This window comes from Macrotis lagotis, chromosome 1 (assembly GCF_037893015.1).
Source record: "Macrotis lagotis isolate mMagLag1 chromosome 1, bilby.v1.9.chrom.fasta, whole genome shotgun sequence".
In the NCBI taxonomy this organism is placed as follows: domain Eukaryota; kingdom Metazoa; phylum Chordata; class Mammalia; order Peramelemorphia; family Peramelidae; genus Macrotis; species Macrotis lagotis.
Window position 1 is genome coordinate 365,912,284 of NC_133658.1, and position 26,497 is coordinate 365,938,780.

General features: G+C 34.4%; 1 long non-coding RNA gene across 1 annotated transcript in view; it reads left to right on the forward strand.

Annotated features, from left to right (window-relative positions):
- The first annotated feature begins 3,013 nt into the window (after positions 1-3,013).
- LOC141505987 (uncharacterized) overlaps positions 3,014-26,497 on the forward strand; it is a 44,712-nt gene continuing 21,228 nt past the window's right edge. The window contains exon 1 of the long non-coding RNA XR_012473736.1: positions 3,014-3,102. This is a non-coding gene — a long non-coding RNA (uncharacterized LOC141505987). The remainder of the gene's footprint in view (positions 3,103-26,497) is intronic.

A 26,497-nucleotide genomic window follows, 5' to 3' on the forward strand; every position in this document is an offset into this window, starting at 1 on the left:
AGTTGTAGGGGATGTCTAACCCAAGCATGTGAAGACTTTTACTGGTGGAATGGCCAGATGATAATACTTCATTCCAATGGCCATGAAGCTAGCTGAAGTAGGTACTGTGAAGCACTTAGAACTTGGTTTGTAATTGAAGATGCTAAGGTCATCCATTGCATCTAGAGTCATCACCAGTTGTTTGATTCTGTCTTGTCACCCTTGATCAGATTGACTTTGAAAGAGAGAGAGAAGCTGATGGCTTTGTGTAGCTCTACTTCATTTAAATCCAATTTACATGCACATCAAAAGACATCACCCATATTTTACCATTCCTCAAAGCCCTGTGGCAACAGGCAAGTGATGAAGCAGTGGTGTGGATACCCTGGGAGCTGTAGTCAATCCTACACACAGGCAACCCAGGCCATAGGGTTGTTTCTCCACTGAAAGCAGCAGTGAGATTCGGCAGCCCCCTGGATGACTGAGATGTCCTTTTAATCTGTGCACTGCTCACCTCCTGATATGAGGAAGGGGCTACAAAAGGTGTCCTAAAAATTGTCTGCTTACCCAACCCTGGCCTAATTACTCTGGCAGGCTGGGATCCCACTGTGTGGTCAAGACAAAAAAAAATCTACCAAAACTTCTTCAAAGAAGATTCCATTCACCATCGTACATGGAAGGTGTGCACCATCGTACATGGAAGGTGTGCACCATCATAGACAATAAAAGATCCAATAGACCTGAAAGACAAATAGCTCTTGTGAGAGAACTCAGCAGATATCCAATCCAAATAGCAGCCCTGAGTGAAACAAGGCTGGCAAATGAAGGCCACTTGACTGAGGTTGGAGCTGGATACACTATTTTTCTGGAGTGGCCACAGTGAAGGGGAGCATCATGAAGCTGGGGTAGGTTTTACGATCAAAAAATAATAGCTGGGTAGTAAGAGCTCACAAACTGATGATACTTCTGGTTTTTTTTTGGAGCTGCAGCTTTCCAGTTCCATAGTTTATGTTTCTCTCACTTCTCCCACCCCAGTGTCACAGACCTTTTATTTTACCTCCTAAGTTTTCCTGGGCTAAAATTTTCACACTTATCTTTAGATGGCCATACTATTGCAGAATTCAATTTGACACAATATTTTAAAGTTGTTTGGAGGGGAATGTTAGAAGAATTCAGATGGAATGTCCCCTCTACTCTTCATCTTCCCATCCATGTCTTATGTCCAAGATAAAGATTTGATCTAAATGCTGGGTCATTTGGTTTGGGCCTGTATATGGATATGGGATAGTATGTGGGATCATCTATTCCTCCATATCTTTTGCTCTCCAGCTTCCCTTTCACTGATTCATTTTGTTAGCATTCTCTTCTCCCTAATTACTTCCAGCAGAGACCATGGAAAGTGGTGCAGCCTTGACATTGTAGGAAAGACAGAAGTCAAAAGCTCTCAGTAGATATGGGATAACCTTACCATACTGATAGGTAATTATTCACCACACAGATATTAATTTTAATAATTTTTATAACTTTTTAAGGTTAAGCTATCTCTTTTTTATCCACACAGCAGACGTTGGCAGTATATATAATATAGTTATCCCTAATTTTGTAAATGAGGAAACTGAGGCAAATAGTTCAATAATTTGACTTGTATTACCTAGCTAGACAGTGGATTTCAACTCAGGACTAGCCCATTCCAGGTCTTTATTTCTAGTGCTATATGTACCATCTAGCTGCATCAGTTATCACCTTTGTACAAGTACTTATGAGATTTCTTAGGCACAAAAAGTACACAGAGAAAGGCATACATACACAGAAAACTATGCAGATAATTCAAAGCTTTCCCACTCAATCTATCTGCTACATAGATAGCTTCATTGGTTCTGTGGTTCTTCCTAGCAATGCATGCAGCCCTAGGGCGAGTCAGTTTAGAAGCAATGATAAAGAAGCTTGTCTGATTAGAATAGCAATTATTAATAGATTCAAGAGACAGAAAAGCTAGTGACCCTTCAGAGGTAGGTTCACATGATCAAATGTCCTGCTTTCCTATTGTGGTTGCACAAGGCCCCATTTACTACATTCATGCACAGTCTCCATTTTCAGGGAAATGGGGAAGGGTCAAATCAGTAAACAAATCTTAAAAAAACAAAACAACCAAAAATAAAAAAAAAAACACTGGGACTGGTTTATAGTCTGTCAACTCTATTACTTCTGGGCAGAGATAGAAGCAATGGCCAACCTTTGGAGGAGCTTCAACTGGACCACAGGCTTATATTACAGTTTAACATATTTGTAATACAAAAACCTTAGTCTTTCTCTGCTACTATTCAACAGATGTTTAGTGTCTATTAAGTACATGCAAGTCACTTTACTAGGTGCTGGAGATTCAAAAACTTTTAAAAAAAATTTTAAAAAGGAAATAACCTCTACACTTAAGTTGTTGAAATTCAAAACAACCATAAATTAGAGAGGCCTGATATCATTAATGTATTTATTAGGAATTGGGATAAACAAGTATCAAAATCATTTGAATTTTTTTACCTAATCTATAACCCAACTACACTGTGTGAAGTAAAACCCATCTTTTTCATCATTTATTTTTACCAGATTATGATTTCTTATAAGTATGAGAATTTATATATATATATATATATATATATATATATATATATATAGATATATATATATGGTATTCCACTCTACTAAACAGTCTCTACCCTCTTTCCCAATATCCTTGTTCATAACTGACCATAGTTCTTTACTCCTATTCTGTTTGGCCAATGCCCCAAACTTTCTTCAGCTGACAGTTATCTCCTCTGAGTATAAACTTCAACCTTCACCTCATCCATCACCCCACCATCCCAAGGAGCTACTGACTTGATCCTTGGAACTTTAATGAGGAGTTTACATGTAGTTTTATAACTCCTTTTAATCATATGCCCTAGTTCTCTAAGACAATTTATTCATTTTTTCTAGAATTTGTAACTTATCTGATCTTTGTTTATGTTTCTTCTAGATATATTCTGTTATGAACTGAATCAAACTCCAGCAGTGGCAATGATGACTGTAGATGATAATAAAATAAAAGAGAAAACATCATTTGATTCTTTTCAATGGAATATAGAGGAGGTCAGTCTTTTTAAAAAAAATTTTATTAAATATTTTATTTATTTATTTTTCTCAACTACTTGCAAAGATAATTTTCAACAATCATTTTTGTAAAGTTTTGAGTTTGACATTTTTTCTCCCTCCCTCCTTTCCTTCTTCTCCACTGGCAGAAAGCAATCTAATATGGGTTATACCTGTATATCTATGCTAAACATATGCCCATATTAATCATATTATGAAAAAAAGAATCAAATCCACAGGAGAAAATAAAAATAAGGAGAGGGAAAAAAGAAACATAATACATAAAATAAATTTTAAAAATTGAAAATAGTAAGCTTTGGTCTGCATACAGACTCCATAGTTCCTTCTCTGGATGAGAATGATATTTTCCATCATAAAATCGTCTTTGATTATTGTACTGTTGGGATGAGCAAGTCCATCATGGTTGATCATCACCCAATGTTGCTGTTAGGGTGTGCAAAGTTCTTCTGGCTCTGTTCACTCACTCAGCATCAATTCATGCAAGTTTTTCTGAGCTTTTCTGAAGTTCCATCTACTCCATCACATTCATATACCACAATTTGTTCAGTCATTTCCCCAACTGATGGGCATGGAAGTCATTCTTAAGTAGCAATAGAGGGCATCATTGTGCCTTCTGTACATCACTGTACAAAGATGCTGTAAAGGTATAGTCCAAAATCACAAGGTTTTATTGGTAGATTGGAATAAAGTTTGCTATGGAATTGTTTATGCATGCATTTTCACAACTTGCATACTTTTAACTGACCTGACCATGTAGGATCATGTTTTCTAATGAGAGTCAAAGTAGAAAAGAATATGGACACAATTCTCAGAGCATCTCTTAAACCTGAAAGATATGATGGAAATAGGTATGCACTAGCTTTATGATATGGAAAATCTAGGAGGGATAGAAAGTCCAGGTGGCAAGTCCAATATCCTTCCAGTCTACTAAGTACTGCTGTTGCCCATGCTGCTAACAATATTACATTCTTTCAGACCTGGAGGTGACTAAGGAGTAATTCAATATAGAAGAAAGTCCTCGTATGCCTCTCATAGAACACAAGGTAGAATCATGTTAAAATAAATCTTGGTTTAGAACTTGCCCTGGTCAATGAGGAAAACTCAGGAAAAGAAAGTTAAAATGATTTTATTTGGCAAAACGTGGTAGTAAGACAGGGCTACTTTTATTAAATGATTTTTATATAATGGCAAAAGTATTTTGATTGGTATGCATAATTATGAGAAATGGGATTAGTGCCACCTTAGTTCCTCCTTCATAATAGTATCATAGGGAGATGGGATTTCATCTTCTGAAGACTAGTTGCTCATGTACTCAAAGTCTTAAAAAGATTTAAAGTGGATTCACTCAGACTACTTAGCACAAAGAATTGACTTTGCACAATCACTCCCTTTTGTGCCAATCATCTTCATGATATAGCACACAATTGGACCTATATCACTCCTCTATCCTCAGCTGTATCATCCTAATTTCTGCTGCCTATAATTTGAAAGTTGCCTTGAGAATCAGTTCTTGGTACCAATTGGTGCAAGCATACAAGCAGTCAAGGACCATGGTTTGGTGTTGGGTCTCTTTTTTTAGTATCACTGGGTTCACGGACTGAGCAGAGATTGCTTCCTCTACTGGGCTGAAGTCAATCACAGCAGGCTTCACATTGGAGTGATGGAACTAGGTCATCCACTCAGTAGCAATGGTGTCAATTTGGCTGGTCAGCAGGATCTGAAAAAAACCTGTACCCAATGTCTTAATTGGCTGCACCACAAAACATCTGTGGCTCATTGAGTTTGGAAGTTTAATAAAATCAATCAATGGTTGTTCAAATAGTGGGATTGCACACTTTCTCCTCTTTTGTGTCAGTTTTCTTCACCAAGAACTTAGAATCTATTAACAAAAAAAGGCAGCTAGAAACTGAGTGCATCAATACTGGGCAAACCATGACAGGCAAACTTGTATGTAGCACAAGGACTTCAGTTTCCAAATCTATAACAGTCCAAGCAGAAAAGAAAAGAAAAGCAGCTTAAAGAAAAAGGTAACAGGTTCATAACTCACAGAATCAATAGAACAAAAAAAGTATAAAAGAGTGAATAAAGAAATCCAAAATAGCTGTAACTTTAGGGGGTACCAAGGCCTTTGACAGCATCCAAGATCTTCAAGAGACAAACAAACACCTCCTGTATATCTGTCAAATAGCTGTACATGGTATGTGATAGCATTTCCTTGGTCATTCTCAAGTCACTTAAAAAGATTTTCTAGGGAATACTGCCAAGACCTGCTAGTGATAAGACCATATAATTTAGGTAACATTATAAGATTGGCCATATAATTTAAGTAACATTATAAGATTGGCCTTTCAGTAATTTGTCCATATGGTGAAAGCCAGTTCAGATCTTATGAATTTAATCCTAATAAAAAGTTATAAGCATACCAGAGCAGCTTGGTGATGCAGTTGACAGCGCACTGGAGTCAGGAGGACCTGAGTTCAAATTTGACCTCAGACACTTAATAACTGTGTAACCTGGGACAGCTAGGTGGCACAGTAGATAGAGCACCAACCCTGGAGTCAGGAGTACCTGAGTTCAAATCCGGCCTCAGACACTTAATAATTACTTAGCTGTGTGACCTTGGGCAAGTCACTTAACCCCATTTGCCTTGCAAAAACCTAAAAAAAAAAACTGTGGAACCTTAGACCAGTCACTTAATTCCATTGTCCCACAAAAACAAAATGCAAAAAGAACACCAAATTAAGAACCCATGATTCACCTAAATGTTTTTCTATCTTTATCCAAATTCTATATTTTTTATGAAAATTATGTATGTCCATTGACAGGCTGAAGGAAGAACTTAAAAAGATCCATAGGAGCCTGACTTGGAAAATAAGCCCTTCTGTCCCTTAATATTATCAGACAAGACTTCAAAATAGGAGAACGATGTTTTAAAATTTTCATTACAATTATTAATGCAATTTCATTGCAAAATCCTTAATCCAATGTTTAGAACTAAAACATACTCAAAAGCCTGAAATTTATGTCTTTATCCTATCCCTCTCTTTTGAAGATAACATATATCCTTATCCTCTCATCATCCTGAAAGAATAGGATACTTCACATCTCTAATCATGAATCTATAACTATTAGCAAGGGGATGGCAAGTCTAAGAACTCATTTACTTAGCTGCTTAAGATATGAAGTTAACTACAAATTCAGATTAAAAATAGTAACTCAAATTTTTGTATTAATCTAATAATTAATAGATTTAGCATTGTAACAGCAAAAACTTCCACTCTTCACCTGCTGTGATTATAGAGATTTGCTGTGAAAGGGAAAAAGGAGGGTCATGACAATATCAAAACTCTGTCTTCAATGGCAAATGTTAACCTGACCTAAGCCATAACAAGGGTTCCCTTATCTCAGTTTGATTCTAGGTTAAGAGTCACACTTAACAACCAATCACATAGCAAAGCTCCACATTATTCAAAGGATATCATATTCAAGTTCAGAAATAACAGGAGGGAAAATTTTTTTTAAGGTTTTTACAAGGCAATGGGGTTAAATGGCTTGCCCAAGGCCACACAGCTAGGTAATTATTAAGTGTCTGAGGCCGGATTTGAACTCAGGTACTCCTGACTCCAAGGCCGGTGCTCTATCCACTGCACCACCTAGCCACCCCTAATTTTTCTTTTCAGAATGGAAATAGCACAATGAGGAAAGTGAGCCAAGAGGATCCTACCTTTGCTTATGCTAGGTCATCCTCTCAAATTTTACAAGAACAGACATCCACCTGTACTAGTTCTCAACCATACTGCTTTGGTAAATAATTTCTTTGAGTATAGAGTAATTTGTATCCAATTATGCTTTCAACAAAATTTACTATTGCATTTTCTAGACATATTTCTATTGGATGATGGGGAATCAGGTGGGAGAGATGTTAAAGCCATTCACACAAATTTCATAATAAAGTAGTAAATAAATTTTTAAAATGTTAAGCCCTACAATGTTTGAAAAAAACCATTATCATACAATAGCAGCTTTAATATCTTCAAAAATAATTTTCAAGAGGGCAGAGCCGAGATGGCAACAGGAGAAGAGCCTCTCTTAGGTTCTTTTAGCATAATATTTAAAAAAATTATAAAATTATGACTAAATTTTTGAGAGACAAGAACCTACAGAGGGATCCAGTGAGGCAGTTCTCCAGACCAAGGTAACCTGTAAAATAGTGGAAAGGCTCTGCTCCATGGGGTAAGAGGGGCAGCCTGCCAGAGTGAAGGAACTTCAGTCTCCCTGAGGCAGCCCCAGGGCGCCTGGGAGCCTTGGCTCACAGCAGTGGGGGGGGGGGGGGGGGCAGTTTCCTGACCTATACTCTGGGGAGCACCAGGAACAACTTGGAAGATCAGCAGGGGACCTCTACCAGAGCAAGCACATGAAGCCCAGCCCTCAGGGCACTCAGCTAGCAGTGGTGGCCTTGGTAACCCAGATCCGGGAAGGGAAGCAGGCGGAGCCAGTTAGCAGGAACCCCCAGGCACCTGAGCCTTGAGAGCTCAGCCTACTAAAGGTAGGGGAGTGGAGAGAGACTTCTAAGATCTGTCTTCTGTACCTGGAACAGGATGTTGGGGCTCTGACCACATTCAGATCCTAATCACAGTAAGTCCCCCCATAGAACAGCAGGGCCCCCCCACCTCAGCCCTGTAGCAGAGGGGTGCACTTGTGGTCATTCACGGACCAGGAGGGAAGACAAAGCTTCACACACTGAGATCCTTGTTGGGGGGGGGGGGGTTGTGCCAATAATACTCAAAAGCTCAGGAAGCACCCCAAAACCAGGCACAGACTGGGGAAATGAGTAAACAGAGAAAAAAGAGGAACAACATTGAGAAATACATTGTCTATGATCCCAAGAAGGATCAAAATGCTCAGTCTGAAGATGAGGAAGTACAAGTTCCTGCATCTAATGACTCCAAGAAAAATGGTAATTGTGCTCAGGCTATGACAGAGATCAAAAAAGATTTTGAAAAATCAAGTAAGGGAGTTAGAAGAAAAATTGACAAAAGAAATGAGAGAGATACAGGAAAACACGAAAAAGAAGTTAGCAGCTTAGTCAAGGAGATCCAAAAAAATACTGAAGAAAATAATATGTTAAAAACCATTATAAGTCAAATGAATAAAACAGTTCAAAAAGCAGAATTGGCCAGATGGAAAAAGATAAGAAAGCTCTCTGAGGAAAACAAATCCTTCAGATCTAGAATGCAGCTAAAGGAAGCTGGTGACTATGAGAAGTCAAGACTCAATACTTCAGCACCAAAAGAATGAAAAATTAGAAGAAACTGAAACATCTCATTGAAAAAACAACTGATCTGGAAAACAGATTTAGGAAAGATAATTTAAAAATTATTGGGATGCCTGAAAGTCATGAGCAGGAAAAAATCCCTGACTTCATTTGTAAAGAATTCCTACAGGAAAATTGCCCAGATATCCTAGAAGCAGAGGGCAAAATAGAAAGAAATTGAGAGAATCCACCAATCTCCCCTGGAAAAAGATCCCCCAAAAAACCAACTCCCATATTATAGCCAAGTTCCAGAACTCCCAAGTCAAAGAGAAAATAGTACAAGCAGCCAGCAGGACACAATTCAAATATCATGGAGCTGCAGTCAGCATCATACAGCACTTAGCAGCAACTACATTAAGGGCTCGTAGGGCTTGGAATATAATAGTCCAGAAGGCAAAAGAGCTTGGAATGCAACCGAGAATCAATTACCCAGCAAAACTGAATATCCTCTTCCAGGGAAAAAGATGGACTTTGAGTGAACCAGGGGAATTTCAAATGTTCCTGTTGAAACAACCAGAGCTGAAAAGAAAGTTTGATCTTCAAATACAGGAATCAGGTGAAGCACAGAGAGTGGAGGAGAAAGGTAAAAATATGAGGGACTTGATGATGAACTGCATGTATTCAGGTATAGAAAAATGATACTGATAATACTCATATGAAACTTCTCATTTAATAGAGCAGGTAGAAGGAGTTTTTATAGATGAGGAACAGGAGAGGACTGAATTTGAAGATTATAATATATTGTAAAAATGGAGTCAATGGCTAAAAAGGAAATGTAATGAGAGTAAGAGAAAGGAGAGGTGGAATAGGCTAAGATATTTCATATAAGATTTTTTTTATTATTGCAATGAACTATTGCAATGATATGGAAGGGGGAAGGGGGGAATGAGGGAACCTTTCATCAGAGGTGGCTCGGAGAGGAAACAGTGTATATATATATATATATATATATATATATATATATATATATATATATACTCAATGGGGTATAGACATCTAGAGTAAAAAGAGAAGGGGGGACAGGAGGAGGGGGGGATGTGAGTGATGGAGGAGAGTGGTCAGATAGATATAACACATTTTCTTTTTGTACTTCTTGCAAAGGGCTGGGATTGGATGGCCTGTCCAGGACCACAGGGCCTAAGGGGTAGTATATGGGCTTGAGGCCTCTTGGCCCCAGGGCCAATGATCAGTCAGCTGTGCCACTCAGCTACCCTACAGCACATTTAAGAAGAGGGACAGAGTGAAAGGAGAGAGAAAATATAGTATATGGTAGTGGGGAGGTATGAATGGAGGGAGTTGTGATCAGTAATGGCAACAGTGGAAAAATATGGAAGTATCTTTTGTGATGGACTTACCATGAAGAATGTGATCCACCCACAACAGAAGTGGTGGTGGTGGAACACAGACTAATGCACATTTTAAAAATATTTTTTAATTTTAATTTTTTTCTCCTTCCTTTATTGCTCATGAGGGTCCATATTTTGGGGGGGAGGGTATTATGTTTACTCTCAAGAATATTTTAGTAATGTATAAAAAATCATTTGTACAAAAATAAAAGATATATATAATAAAAGATGTAACAAAAAAGAAAAAAATAATTTTCAAAATATGCAATGTTGAATTTTTACATTACTATAAAATAGCTTCTCTATTTTTAATAGTTTTCTCTAAGAAAAGAAGGAAGAAAGACCATTAGGACAAAGCCATTAGGACCCAAGCAAAGTTCTTCTGTGTGTCCTCTAATGCAAAGAAAAAGAAAAAAATTCTGACTAAAGTCCAAAAATAAGACAACCAATTGTCTTACCAATTGTCTCTAACAACCAGTTCTACTCCAGAATCCCACTCAGAAAATCTTGGGAAGAATCTAAGTCTTGGTGCAGGGAAGGGAAATGATATTAACAATCTTTAATATGTCGGTGCTCAGGAACACCTTAAGAAGGGGTCTTTGAACCTTCCTTGTGTCATGGAGGCCTGTGACAGTCTGGTGAAGGCTACTTACCCTTTCTTTCAATGTTTTTAAATACATAAAATCATAACAGAAAAATTAGGAGAAAAAAAGATGTAGTTTTTTTTTTCTTCATTAAAATATACTGAAATCTGTCCATAGACCACCAAGGGGTTTGTGAAACTAAGTTCCCCTGCCTATAAAAACCAAGATTCTCTCCTGAGGCTGCCTGGAATCAGAAGCCTACTGCCCTGACCTCAACTTTCCTAGACTCCCCTTGGCAGGCTCCAGATAGTACAGGCACTATCACTAGTATGTCATTCCTTGCTTCTCAGGCTTTCCACTGTCTCCCCCTTTGTTTCCATGAGACTGGAACAGAAGGAGGAATGTTTAGTGATCTGGTTGTCCTACTGAGGCCCTATAACAACAATCTTCAAGAAACTCCTTTTGGGGTCCCTTGGTGATCTTACTGTTTTAAGGACACTAAAATCCTAATGAGTCAGGTTTCCCATTATCAGGAGGACACAAGCCAGCTACAACTTAATCAGGGTGAGGAAAGGTAATTATAGTTTTGTGCTCTGTTGGCTCCTCTGGCCATTTTTTTCCATGAATCAGACCCATACTTTGTGGTGCTGTGACTTTGGTTGAAATAAGCAAGAAAGGTGGAAAAGGTCAAATTTTATTTTTTTAAGAAAAATAAAACTTTATTTGCACAAACAAGGCAATGAACAGCGCCATGTACAGTTTTCTTTTTACAGAGAAAAGATCACATTTTAAATTTTAAAATGATTCATCTTTAGTTACCAGTTCTTAAACTCCACATGAAAGTTCTTCATAGCAGCATATAGAATTAAAACAATAAAGGAAAAATTTTGAAGAGTCAAACTGAAAACATTATTCTTTATTTTAGGTGAAGGGGGAGAGATTTAATAGAAAGCAGTCTTTTGATAAGTTTGTATTTTTAAAATTATTAGTTTAAAAACAATTATGTTTACTTAAATTTTGGCCTCATTAATAAATAAAAATGCCATATGGCTGTGGATTCAAAAAGTTCTTTACTTGGAAAAAAGTATTTAATTTCCTGAGTACATATCCTAATAAAACTTGCTGGACAAACTGGTGAACAGTATGTGTGTAGGCATGGAAAAAACAGGAAAAACATTCTACTTGTAGCTTCTTTACCCAATAGTCAAAAGAAAAACCATTGAAGATCAAATTTTTTAGATTAGTCTAATAGTTATGTGAAAGATACACTGGAAGGGGGAGAGTAGAGACACTACTCTCTTAAGATACTAATGCAATAATCCAGGCACAAATGATAAAGGTAAGGGAGGGTATGTCCAAAATTATAGTGAGAGGTCTGCTAGTACTTGACAATTGATTCTGTGTGTTATGTGTGGGAAAAGGGGATTTGAGCAGCCTCCATTCTTAAGAGAACCCCAAAACTGTGCTTGGAGACTTAAAAATGGTGTGGTTTAAACAGTAACAACTGGGGAAAGTCATTACTACAAAATTAAAGTCACAAAATCACAATCCAGTCTAAACCTGACCAATAATCTTTGCTACAACATCCTCAACAAATTGTCATCCAGCCTCAGTTTGAAGACCTTAAATGAGAAAAATCCATTACTTCCTAAGGCAGCCCATCATATTTAGAGTTAGTAAAATAAAAAAACACTAATCAAGGGCTACTCTATTCTAGGCAATGTGCTAAATGTTAGGATACAAAGAAGGGCAGAAATGGTGGTGCATTTCTCTGCCTTCAAGGAGCTCACAATCTAATAGGGGAGAAAACCTACAAGTAACTATGTACAAAGAAAAATATATTTAAAGAATAACTTAGAGGTAATCTTGAAGGGAAATTACTCACATGGAAGGGGAAGGAAAAGCCAAATAAATGGGGGTGGGTAGTGGTTTCATTTTTTTTGGCAAACATTGAGATTTTAGCTGAGATTTGGAATTACCCAGGAAAATATTTAGTTGTTTTCCAAGTTTTTCCTTGTTTTAGCTGAGATTCAGAGTAAGCCAGTGAAAGATTTATTTCCCAAATTTTTTCTCACATTAAGAAAAATGCAGATATTACTGTAAAGTTTCAATATTCATTCATTCTTAGTAATTAATTGAATCTAAGCAGAAAAATGTCTGATTACTTTTTCCTTATGGTTATGCTTCAAATAGATGATTATAACTTGCAGATTCTTCCCCAAGGCACTTAGTTTCTTCAGCTGGCCCTGATAAACCATATTTTCCAGAACTTTTGTCTTCTGACACCTATTTTCTGGACATGCTTCAAACAGAAATGGTCTTATGCTGTTGCTCTCATTTCAGTATTATTTCAAACTCTAACCACCCAGGTTCCCTCTAATATATGTCTACCCAAGAGAACAGGCAAAGTTCAAAAGGTGCTGTCAGAGATATTGTTATTGCTTACCTTGTGATAAAACCATCATTGTTGAGCCTTTTAATGAGTTTATGATGTAATCTATGCCCAAGATCTCAGTCATAGCACATAATATTTTTGCATAATATTTTTCCTACAGCACAGTAGAACTCAAAACTATACTCAAAGAGGAAGGTACCCTGGCAACCAAGCTGCACTGTTGTCATGAAGAGGTCTGATCTGACTCTCTTGATCCTTTCCATCATAGAAAGTTCTATCATGACAGTAAAATGAGCCATTTTAAATGCCAACCTCTCTCTGCTTTTATCTGCAATCAACCATAAAGGGAAAGCATCTGTTGTCTCATCATAGTAATTAGAAGCAGTTTCTGCCTTCCCCTCCCCATGGCTGAGCTGCTCTATTTTCCATTTTGGTTAAATTTTCTCAAACAAAGAATGAAAACTCCTGATAATTGAGATTTAACTATTAAAAAACAACAATAATAAAATAATCCTTTATGAGAATTGAAATTTGACATGTTAATTTTTTAAAGGAGTATTCATGTGATATTTTCCAATCAAGAAGAAGGAAAAAATATCGATTTTGCTCCCTAAAGATCCATCTACTGTGTGCTTCTAATAATGTCACCTATCCTAGCCTCTGTGTGTTCTGCTATGTGAATATGTAAGTAAAACAAAACAAATGATTCTCTGATTAGAATATTTATTTAACTGATAATGGTTTCTGTAATATATGAGAATGTTTTCTCTTTAAGTATTATCTGGATAGTTTATTGGTGTAAAGGAAATTGATTGGGAACCTTTCCTAAATAACCTGAAAAGATAACAAGTTGTGAACCATTGTTAATCACTGACCAAATGGAAGAACTTTCTCAGTCACCTTGAGAAATTATAGGGTATTGGCAATTGAATAAAGACATAAGAAACTTTCAATAATTCGTCAAGAAGATCAACCATGGGGTCAGCTAGGTGGCATAGTGGATAGAGCACTGGCCCTGGAGTCAGTAGCATCTGAGTTCAAATCTGACCTCAGACACTTAATAATTACCTAGCTGTGTGGCCTTGGGCAAGTTACTTAACCCCATTTGCCTTGCAAAAGCCTAAAGGTAAAAAAAAGAGGAGCCCTAGTTAAGAAGATAATGCAACTTTAACCTTGCCCTCTGAGGTACCCATATTGGAGTTTGGAGGTTGTCCCCCAAAGACTGCACTTACAGAATTTATGGATTGTCTTCATATCAACATGAGAGTAAGGAATTTGAGAACATCATCAAATTCTTTCTGGCCTAAAACAACATTCTATTGATTTAAGTGACAGACTGTTATAGTCTTGTTTTGGTCTTGAAGCCAAAAGCCTTGAGACGAGTATTTATTCTGCCATTTGCCACAATAAATTAATGATTTAATGAGGTCTAAGCCTCAATTTTCTCATTTATAAGAACTCATTTATGAGAATAACTCTTCTCTTCCTTGGCCAACCTACTTCATATACATGTTTTTAGTATCAGTAAAGTTTAGAGCTAGAAGTCTTAAGAGACAATCTACTTATTTTATTCGGAGTGGGGTGAGGTGTATGAGGGGGGATTAAAGCTCAAAGAGGAAAATCACTTACTCAATGTCCCATATACCTACTAATAAAGAGGTCTGAAAGTTGCCACTTGCATTCATTTTCTATTTCCCACACTGAAGTATCATGTGAACCTTAGGCAAATTAATTTTCTTCTCTGAGCCACAGTGTATTCACCTATGAAATGAATACAGTCATGCTTGCATTTATCTCACATACTGAATATAAGTACTTTGGGAAATATTAAGTCCTCTAAAAAAGGTAAGCTATTAGCAGGGATATGCATGAATCTACTCAAACTACAAGACTTTTCTGTGTGAGTATTTCCATCATGTGTACAAATTAGAGCTTAATTTCTTATATTATTGATTATCTAGACTTAAGAAAGCAAAGGAGAAATTTTAATAATGCAGTTCAAACTTGAAACTATATACTTAAATGTGTACATTCCACCCACAGTGTCTGTCATTAAACATTGACCTGCATATTAGTATTGTTAGTATTGTTACTCTGTAGCTCCCAAGTTCTTTCTATACCTTTATTTACTGTCCTTTGTCCAGACTAGACACTCTCTAACTCATACATCTAGTCCAAAAATAATACAAGGAACAAACCTTTATTAAATGCCAGATGATGGAGAATATGATGTTAAGCAGTGGGAGGAAAAGTAAAGTTTAAGCAAAATGCTGAGAAGAAGATTCTGAGAGCATCAGAATTCTTGTTAGGAGTTCTAGTAAGCTGGGAAGTTTGAATAGCAGCAACCAGTTTGGAGAATTACCTCTTAAGATCTAGAGAAGTAATGCTGGGTAATGGAAAAAAAATTAGGCTTAAATCCTTGAGAACTTGTTTCTAATCTAGTTTCTGGTATTTTGTAGCTGTATGATCCTATGTAAATTCTTTAATCTCTCTGAGCCTCATCTTCTACACCTATGATGTAGGGATTTCTACAACCTCCCTCACAAAAATCTAGTAAGAAAATTGAATAACTGAAGCCAGTTATTGTTATTATCCTAATCTATTGGATATTATAGCTATAAGTGCCAACCAATTATAGTTCTAAGTGCTAAAAATTCAACTGTAGGAAACAGTCCTACCCTCAAGAAATCCCTTATTCTTTCTGAGCCTTATCTTCCACACCAATGATGTGGGAATAGTAATATTTGTACCAACTAGCTTAGAAGATCTAGTAAGAAAAGTGCATAACGGAAGCCAGTTATTGTTTATTATCCTAATCTATTGCATGTTATAACTACAAATACCAACCACTATGCTAAGTGCTAAAAATTCAAATGTAGAAAATAGTTCTCCCCTCAAGAAATCGACAGAAAAATTGTCCAAGGATTTACTGATAGGACCTGGCAGTAGTCATACTTGTCAGTATGAAGAAATGTCTTATTAACTAGCTTATTAAATGATTACCATAAATTTATGATATGTAAAACCCAGTGGGGCCCAAGTATCTGGTTGAGCAACTTTAGTTTCATAGGGAGGAATATAGTGGAATTTTATAAAGGAAAGAAGGAGAGTATGTCTATCAAGTAAAATAATAAACTGACAACAAACACCAGGACCATAGCTGAGGTTTCATACTAACCAGAGGTAAAAAAGCTGAGCCAGGAATTCTATTATTATTATTAACCAGTATATCATCAAGTTAAAATCTGGTCACTTAAGTTCTGTAAGCTCTAGTTAGTCATGTTATTTGCTGACTGAAGGAAATGACAGCAAAAGAAACCAAAAAATTCTCCTATGATAGAATTTGTTTGGGACATAACATACATAATCTATTTATCTCTGACCATATTCTTGTATATTCTATCAAACCTATTTCAGAAGTTTTCTGACAAGCCTTTCTACAGGCAGACATAAGTATTTGAAAGCACTGAAAAGGACAGCAAAGTAAATTCAATACAATAACAATTATTAGTGTTATATAACACAGAGTTTTCATAATTTCCTTTATTCAGCCCAGTCCTGGCAACTAGCTCTGAATGTTCTAATCGGATATCCATACATATTTAAGGTCTTCTAGTCCCTTCCCTAACTCTTAAAGTAATTCAGATTCTCAAAAAAATGCTAATTATTTGGAGAAACTTATGTACAACATTCAGTTAAGATCCATTTAAACAAGAAATGTTTTATCTTGTTATCTAGGGATTAGCTGTATATTTCATGAAATCTTCTTTGTTCCTAGGAAATATTTTGCTTTGGAAATGTTGTATCAAAGCATATTTTAACAATGTTAATGCAGAAATAGATATGAAATGACTTCATATAATGACTACATATAATGGGTATTGTATTTCATGCCTTCTCAATGGGTGGAGGAAGGGATGGAGGAAGAGAAAGAATTAGGAACTAAAAGTAAAAAATAGAACAGAAAAGGAGGAAAATAATTTTTAAAACTGAAAAAAGGGTCTGCTCTTGATCACTATTCACAGTTTCAAATTCAATTCATTCAACTTCAGAGAATTAACATCCTGTTGTTCTTAATTGTGGCATCAGGTTTTAATTGTACCTAGAATAAGCCTTGTTTCCTGGGCACTTTTGGATACATTCCTCCTTCCCAAGTTCCAAGTCATTTTCAAAGGTGCCCTTGGTAATGCTAAAATTTAATACAATTTAATAAATTTTGTATATCTTTCAGGTTGGCATTCCATTGTAATGAGTGCATGTGATAAAAAAAAAGTTAAAATCTTAAGGATTTAAATTTATAAACATCAGAGCTATAGGAAGAACATCTATAACCCATCTGAAAGTTTATCGTTTCAGCCTTCACATTCCATTTGCTTTTTTCATTTTCATCTGAACTCTTTATATGATGTAGATAATACTATTCACAGACTAGAGGAAAAGTCAGGCTTTGTAAAATAAATCATTCTGTTTATTCCTAACCAGAAAGAGACATCAAACAGGAAAAAACATCTCATTTAATATAAGCTCACAAAGAAAGATAAAAAAAATGGGTTTTAAAAATTGACTTAAGGATTTAGCAAATAATAATATATTAGTTGTGATATTAGTTACTTTCTAATGCCCTAATTTGAAAAGTGAGCAATCAAGCAATTAAACCATGCTGTACAATTTTTTCTTTTTCAAAAATTTCATACACATTTAATCATCTGTACATATTGAAATGCTATGGACAAAGTTTCAGCAAATTGAAACAAATTTTCCCCCATCCTCTCCTCCAAAATTAAGCACTTTAAGATTGTGTGCTTATAAAAACTCATTATTTTGTTTTACAAGGCGATCTTCACGATTATTCTTTTGGGGGGAGGGCAAAAGAGGATCACTGAAAATTTTAATAGTTTGCCAAATATTACAGTTATTAGAATTATCTGAATATCACTTAAATTATAAAATTAGCATATGATTCTATAAAATAATGAGCACAAATCACATAAATAACCCCTGCAGTCCAGTGATGGCCCCTAAAATCCAACAGCATAAATTACAGTTAAACATTTTTCAGGAGACATAATTTAGACATTTAAATCAAAGTAACTAAGACCATTCAAGTACAAGATTTAGCTTTTTGATTTTATAATTGTCAGTTAATTTTAGGTGCAATTTCACATATTCTCATATACTTTCCAGTCCATTTCCCAGAGTAATAAAAAGTCTTTGTGCACTCCATTTTCCTTTTATAAGCAGGTACAATATACATTGTTTATAGAATATTTTACTTCATATAAAAACTTAGTATATACTATAGGTGAACACTACATCAAAAATCAAGCCTGATAACTAACTACAAATTTTTTTAAAAAAAATACTTGAAAGCATGCTAAGTACTGTTTAAACATTTGAGTATGACCCCTCCTGTAGAAGTCTATCAAAATAATTGGGAATAACTGATTCTAACTCTTCATTCCAAAAAGAGGAGCCTTCAACCCTTCTAGATTATGAATAATTTACATTGCCAATTAGTAATTTTGCTTACTTTTCAAAAAGAACCTTTATTATCATTATATTCAAAGTATTTGCACTTTGAAAACAAAGGATCAAGGTCTGAAATAAGTATTAGTATAATAATACTATTAAATTGTTCTATATGAGAAAAATGTGCAGCATTTTGCTTGTAGATATGTAATGGAATTTTACTACATTATTCTACATTATATATAATTGAATGAACACTGTAAATAAAATTTACCATCTGGACAAAAAATAAGAATACTTAAAGCCTTTAGATGCCATCTATCATCATTATATAAACTCTAGAACCGACTAGGGGTAATGCTGCTGTATACTATCTTCATGGTTAGGCTGAAAACCACAAGTATTTCCTTCTTTTTTTCAAATTCAAATGAATATAATGCACTTAAATCCAAGTAGGTGGTTTGAAAGTGTTTTGGACAATTAATTAAAATAAATCTGTATGTGAGAGCTTCTATTCAATTTAAAATTTTATTAATAATTGCTTAAATATGTCCAAAGAGTGTTATTAAAATATAATTAAAAGTTTGTTATATAAATATATACAAATTCTGTTATTTAAATATATTTAAAACCTGTATATTTTGGCATCATTATGAATATCCAAATATATTTGAAGTTCCCTGTTATTTCCAGGACAAAATTTAAATTATATCTTTTAGGATAATCATCATTACATAACTTTTTCCCTTTTTTTTTGACTGACACACTAGAAAGCATTTTAAGTCCATTGATACAATTATAGTTATAATATCTCTAAGAATAAAATGAATTTTTAAAATTAACTCAAAATTTCAGTTAAATTAGATTTAATATTAAAACCCATTTTACAAATTTATACACATAAACATCCCCCCATATAGAGAGAATATTGTGTCAAGTAGCATATAAATTCAAAATAGTAAAAGGAAAGCAATATGGTATTTCATATTGTACCTCATTACAGAAATTAAGAGATGCTTACTGATAGTAACAAAAAAATCCATTATAAAATAGTTGTAGTTCTTCTGAGACAGTCAGAGAAAGTTTCTGTGAAAAGATGAAGGATACTACTACAACAAAATCAATTAAAAATCAATAGTTCTAATCCTGAAATTCCAGATTGACTGACCTACCATTTCAGGTGAAAGTCAGACACATAAGCCATTCACTCAACAAAGTTCCATATTATATGTGTCATATCCAGGCTCAGAATCAACCAGGTGGAAAACATTCCTTTTGAGAAAGGAAATAGTGCATGGTGAAACTGAGTCAAAAGGATACTTCCATTATCTATGTAAGGCCATCTTACCAAGCTTTCCAGTCACTAACATTCATAAAAATCCTTATCTTTCAATAGTTTCCAGAAGGCATTTTTTTCTGACTAGCTTTCTTTTCCTCTTGAATGGTGGAGAATTAGCACAACAAAAACAATTGTAACCAAATTCAAAACTCAAATGAAATCACAATTCAATACCACATAGCAAGTTCCACTGCTTACAGTTTAGAGCAAGCTACAATTGTTGTTCATGTAGCAATAATAGTTGGTTAACAATATCATTCAGAAAATGAATAGATTGTACTTATTTACTATTTATAAAACTTTTCCAAAAGTATTCCTTTATCATTTTACTTTTCTAATTTTTATACATTTTGAGATAAAAAAATCAATAAGTAATGAAGAGAATATTCAAATTTGGGGGACCAAACATAAAATAAACATATAATAATTTATTTATAACCAAGAACAAAAACAATGGTTTCTGTTAGCCTGGATGTAATAAAGTATTTATGTAAAACTAAGTAGGTTCAAGGATGAAACTTTAATGTATACTCTTTCAGATGTATTTTCATAATTTTCTAAATCAGTGGCTAGACAGTTCATCACATAAATAATAAACAAGTTATTACCCACTTTAGGTTGTGAGTGTTTTGGGGTAAGGACTTATTATAAACAATTTCTTGAAGTACTTCTAGTCTCATAGTAGAATTTAGAAAAGCCCTTATTTTCATGCCATTTACATAAGATTTCAGGATTTTAGGCTAACCATCTCACAGACAATTGAATTTCCAGGTAAACCAGAAAATTCCAGTCTAAAAATTATAATCTTTAACCAGAAGGGCACTCTGTCACCCAGGTAATTCAAATCACTCACCCTTAAACATTAAGGGCAATCTTTAATTACCATAATTTAATCATAACATTCCAATCAAATTAATTACCACCAACAAATGCATTATTCTCTAGGTATCTTTATCTTAAATAAACAGCATTCCTGATATGATGGTACCCCAAAGTACAATGGAAGAGATTAAAATATAATAACACAGCATCACAAATTGGTAAAATAGACTCAAAACAAAATGTTGCCAGGAAATGACATTAATCTAGTTGAATGTATTTCTGAATTCTTTTAAGAAAAAAGAAATCAATTCATCAGTCTAATAGATTATATAGTCTATATCAAATGAATTCAAAGATCAATATAGAGTAATCAAAATCCATTTGCATTTACAGTCATAAAGTGCAATCTGTTTTATTTTTGCAATCTATAAACTTTTTTCAATCTTAATGCCATATTTCAAATGCATTTTTCATCAAGATCTTTTGAATTTATAGATACTCTAACATCACAACTATTCTAAGAGGGGAAAAAAACTCACTTTAAATGAGTCTTCATTACAGTATTGTTTCCGGTGTTCTTTCTAGAAGTTTAAACAGAATACAGATAGGGAAAGTAAAGTTTATTCAGTCAAGAATGTGATACATCAAACAGTAGATAATGGACATGACTTATCTATCAGATTCACAGATGACATGCCTATATTATTTCCTATGGAGCTGCCTGAGTTAGAAAGAGCAAGGATACTTGCTTACAAAGCAGGTATTCACTTAGACCAAAGAGGACATAGAGGTGAGAAAAGATAGGTATTACATGAAAAGAAAGAGCTTAAATTTGTTATATAAGAAAGTGTCAAAAAAGGGGCAGCAGACCTCTTTGATTAAATATACCACAGATAAGAAGTACAAAAGGGAAAAGGTAAATAGAGTAAAATTCAAGTCCATTCTTTTTTTCTGGTGAAGACATCTGGTGAAGTTCTGTAGTTCTAGACAATATCATGGACCAAGCTCTTCCTAGTAAAATTCAGATTACTTGTAGAGATCTTTGTCGCTGGTGAAAGAACCTCATAACACAAATTTTTATCAGGTCAAAACTTTTATTTCCATTATTAGAAAGAAAAATGTGTAACCTCTTAGACCATAAAAATTATAATTTTGCTTTGCCAATTGTCATGCTGATATACACAGAAACTTCAGTTACAAATAAAAAAATTTAAAACAGTTTAATATAGAAAATTAAAACCCAACTTTATGTTTGGCATTATTTTTATTTCCCCTATTTGGAGGATGAGATTCCACTAAAAAAAACTTTTATAAGAATATAGATTCTAATAAAAAAGTGAATTCATTAAAAGTGGCCAAATTAACTTGAAGTGAAACATATGCATTGGATAATCATTTCAGAACAGTGTATATTCAGTAAGTGACTTATAAATAAAACATTTTAACATTTTTACTATGTTTTAACATGAATCAAAACCCTTAGGTGAAAATGGATTTCTCTTTAAAACATTTTAAAAACAGACCACAGGTCATCCTTTTTTTTTAAGGTTTTTTGCAAGGCAAATGGGGTTAAGTGGTTTGCCCAAGGCCACACAGCTAGGTAATTATTAAGTGTTTGAGACCGGATTTGAACCCAGATACTCCTGACTCCAAGGTCAGTGCTTTATCCACTATGCCACCTAGCTGCCCCCTCATCCTTCTTTTGAAACAACTAGCTGTGCTAATATTCCATTCCTTAAAATAAAAGAGACTGTTATGATTGAGAATCATGACCTGATGTCACAATATCCCCTTAGCATTTTGAGAAGTTAGAGGATCTTATATAACACAAGAACATGTGGCTGGTAACAAATGCCAAAACTAAACACTCATTTAGCTGTCTTTTAGATTTTAGATAATTGAAGGCCAAACTACTCAAATTTTATACCCGATTTAATGCAGTTTTATACTGATCACCTGAGTTAATTAACAGCAATTTGCCATAAAGACCTGGGACATATGGGAGAAGCTCCCTTATTTATTTGGATGTTAGTTTCTAGTCAAGGTTATATAGGTAGCCAATGTGTAATGAGCCAGATTTAAAGTTTGCCAAGTGATACATTGTTAGGGAAACTAAGTCAGAAGATTCAAACCTCAGAGCATGATAGTCATTCTCACAACCTTTCTCATGAGAACTTCCCCTGGATTTTATATATGTCAAAACCCCAGAAGGTTGGATGTTTTGGTCCAACAGATGATCATACCTGGTGTCAGATTCAGAGCAATATCAGCTAATAGTCCCATAGGTCTTAAATAGCAGGTTCCACTAATCAGTGCTTCAGGGGAATTCAGTTTACAAGGATCAACTACTGATTTTAATCTCAAATTGGCCACAGCAAGAAATTATCACAGAAAAATCACAAATTATTTTATCAATAATGCACATAAGATTTTGTTTCAAAAACAAAATATTGAGAATGTATCAATACAATACCAATTTGCACGTAAAACATTTCATAAAATATTGTCTAGAGTATAACATGTTCAGTTACTATCCATGCTCAAATGGATATAAATAACAACTATTGCTCTCAAAATTCTTCTAAACAATGAGAACATCTTTAGGTGACTCTTAAATACTTCACACATATTTTTACAGGTGTTATAATTTCAGATTAAACAAACATAAGATATATTATATTTACAAATAAGGGGGCACATGAATTATTACTCTTCACAAAACACAATGTTTTCTTACTGAAAGCTTATTTCTCAGGACAAAAGCAAAAACAACAAAGATTTCTTAACTTTAAACTTAAAACTATTTCATTAGTGAGTTTATTGATAATTTCTTCAATTTATTTTTCTGAAATGGGGTTATTTAAATATTTGATTTTTTCTGTTAATCTGAACAGTTTGTCTTTTTGCAAATATTCATCCATTTCACTCGTTATCAAATTTATTGTCATACAGTGTAACAAAATAGTTCTGAATTATCTCTTTAAAAATTTCCTCCTCTTTAGTAGTTAATTCATCCTTTTCATTTTTGATTTGGGCAATTGGGTTACCTTCTTTCTCTTTTTTTAAATCAGATTAAGCAAAGATTTATCTATATTGGTTTTTTTGATAAAACCATCTCTTAGTTTTATTTATTAGATCTTTAATTTGTTTTTTCTAGCCTTTTTTTTAGTTGCATACCCAATTCATTGATCTCTTCTATCTCTATTTTATTCATATAAGCATTTAGGGATATAAAATTTCCCCTCAAAACTGCCTTGACTGCATCACATAAATTTTAGTATGATATCTATTGCTATCATTTTCTTGGCTATAAATATTGATTATTTCTATGATTTGCTGTTTGATCCACTCCTAATTTATAGTTGTTACTTAGTTTCCAAATAATTTTGGTTTATCTTTCCATGATCCTTTATCACATGTAATTTTTATTGCATCGTGTCTGAAAAATGTGCATTTATTATTTCTGCCTTTCTGCATTTGATTGTAAGGTTTTTATGCCTAATACATGATCAATTTTGGTAAGTACCATGTACTGCAGAGAAAAAGGAATATCCTTTTCTATTCCCATTAAGTTTTTTCTAGAGGTCTATCATATCTAAGTTTTCTAAGATTTTATTCACCTTCTTAACTTCCTTCTTGTTTATTTTGTGGTTAGATTTATCTAGTTTTGAGAGAGAGAGAGAGAGAGGTTGAGGTCCCCCATTATTAAAGTTTTGCTGTCTATGTCTCCTTGTAATTTACTTGGCTTTTTCTCTAAGAATTTCGATGCTATACCACTAGGTGAATACATGTTTAATAATGATATAGCTTCATTTCCTACGGTGCCTTTTTTTTTAGGTTTTTGCAAGGCAAATGGGGTTAAGTGGCTTGCTCAAGGCCACACAGCTAGGTAATTATTAAGTATCTGAGGCTGGATTTGAACTCAGGTACTCCTGACTCCAGAGCTAGTGCTCTATTCACTGCGCCACCTAGCCGCCCCACACCACCTAGCCCCACTATGGTACCTTTTAAGAAGATGTAGTTTCCTTCCATATCCCTTTTAGTGAGATAGATTTTGCTTTATCTGAGATCAGGATTGCCATCCCTGATCTTTTCCTGTAGTTGAAGCATAATATATTTTGCTCCATCCTTTTACCTTTGCCCTGTGTGTATCTCTTTGCTTCAAATGTATTTCTTGTAAATAACATATTGTAGGATTCGGGTAATTAATTCATTCTTCTATCCACTTCTGTTAAACTTATAAATTAATGGATTTTACATCTTTCTTTCATAGGCTTGTTAACTTTCATATATATATAGTATAAATATACTCATCATTTCCAAAAAAATGAGATTCTTCAGGAATTGAATCTTATATAAGAGTTTTAAGTTCAAACTATTAATAAAACTTGTATTTCATGGAATAGCAGCAAATTCAGATAAGAAAAGGGAGGGAAAGGGAGAACAGGTGATAGAAGATAGGGAAGATTGTGGGAGAGAATACTCAGATACAACACACTTTTGGACAGGGCCAGGATGAAAGGAGAGAGAGAGAACAGAATAAGTGAGAGTGAGGAGGAATAGAGTGGAGGGAAATACAGCTAGTAATAGCAATTGTGGGAAAACATTGAAGCAACTCCTTTGTTGGACTTAAGATAAAGAAGGCAACTTACCCCAGAGACAGCCATTGGAATCTGAACACAGACTGAAGTACATTTTTTTTCTCTCTCACTAATTCTTGAGGTTTCTCATCTTCTTGGAGGGGGTTATGTTTACTCTTTTTTTTTTAGGTTTTTGCAGGGCAAATAAGTGTCTGAGGCTGGATTTGAACTCAAGTACTCCTGACTCCAGGGCCGGTGCTCTATGCACTGCGCCACCTAGCTGCCCCTATGTTTACTCTTTTAACAAAATTATTGTAATAATATAAAATAAATAAACCAAAATCATACTTTAGAAAACCTTGAAACACTTAATTTAGTTAATTTTCAGATTTCCTTACACAGATGAAAAATCCCTGATGAGGAAGAGTGTGTGGTGTGGTGGTGGTGGTGGTGGTGGTGGTGGTGGTAGTGGTGGTGGTGGTAGTGGTGGTGGTGGTGGTGGTGGTGGTGGTTGGTGGTGGTGGTGGTGTGTGTGCAGCACTTTAAAAAAAAACTTGGAAGATTTCCTTACACAGATAAGCACACATAAAGTAATTAAGCAATCGCATCTAATTTAAGAGATAATAAAAAAGTTAACATTTACTTTCATGCCAAACACTTTATAGACATATGACCTGAAGATATGGGTTCTTTGTTTTCTCCTCACAGAACAATAAGTTAAAGCAGAGAGAACTTCCTTTGTGTTGTATAGATTAATAAATTTTTTAATGTCAGCTAGCAAATATTAGATAGCCAATTCATTTTCCCTTCAGAAATAAATTTTAACTTGTATCCAAACCAAATCTAGACTTATAACAACTTAAAGCAAATACAATTTTTCCAAGCCACTTGTAGCCTTCATATGGAAAGTTTAGTAAGTTTGCTCTACTGGCAAAATGTAGCCAAAGAGCTTCTTGCAGATTTTTATCCTATTTACTCCTAGCTAGGAATAATTATTGACTGATTTATAAAAAGAAAGCTTATTTTTTGTAGTTTCTGACAGAAAACAAATTATTAACCTTTTAAAATGATCTAAAATGGGACTAGAATCTGAAATCTTAAAATAATGATACTCTAATTAGATGATAGTCTGCTACTAATTATAATTTTTATTATTTCTTTAATGATTAAAACCAAATCCAAAAGAATAAAAAGGACTCATACTTTAGAACACTTTTTCAGTTAGACTAGGACTAGGCTGATACTAGATCTATTTTTCCTTACTATTATCTTATAGAGTCTCAAAATTTTAATTTCAATTATTTAGCATTCTTAATTAAGCTTTTCCCTAAGCATTTAATACTCATGGGGTTCATTATTCCCAGCCAATTCACTGCTAAAAATCACAAATTATATTAGGATTTAATTTTTCCCCAATTATCACATTTGTGTACAACTTAATTCAATTCAAAATCTGATCATAGTCTCAGAAGCAAACATAACGTATCTTTTGATTTATAGTTCTCATATATTTCCTAACATTAAC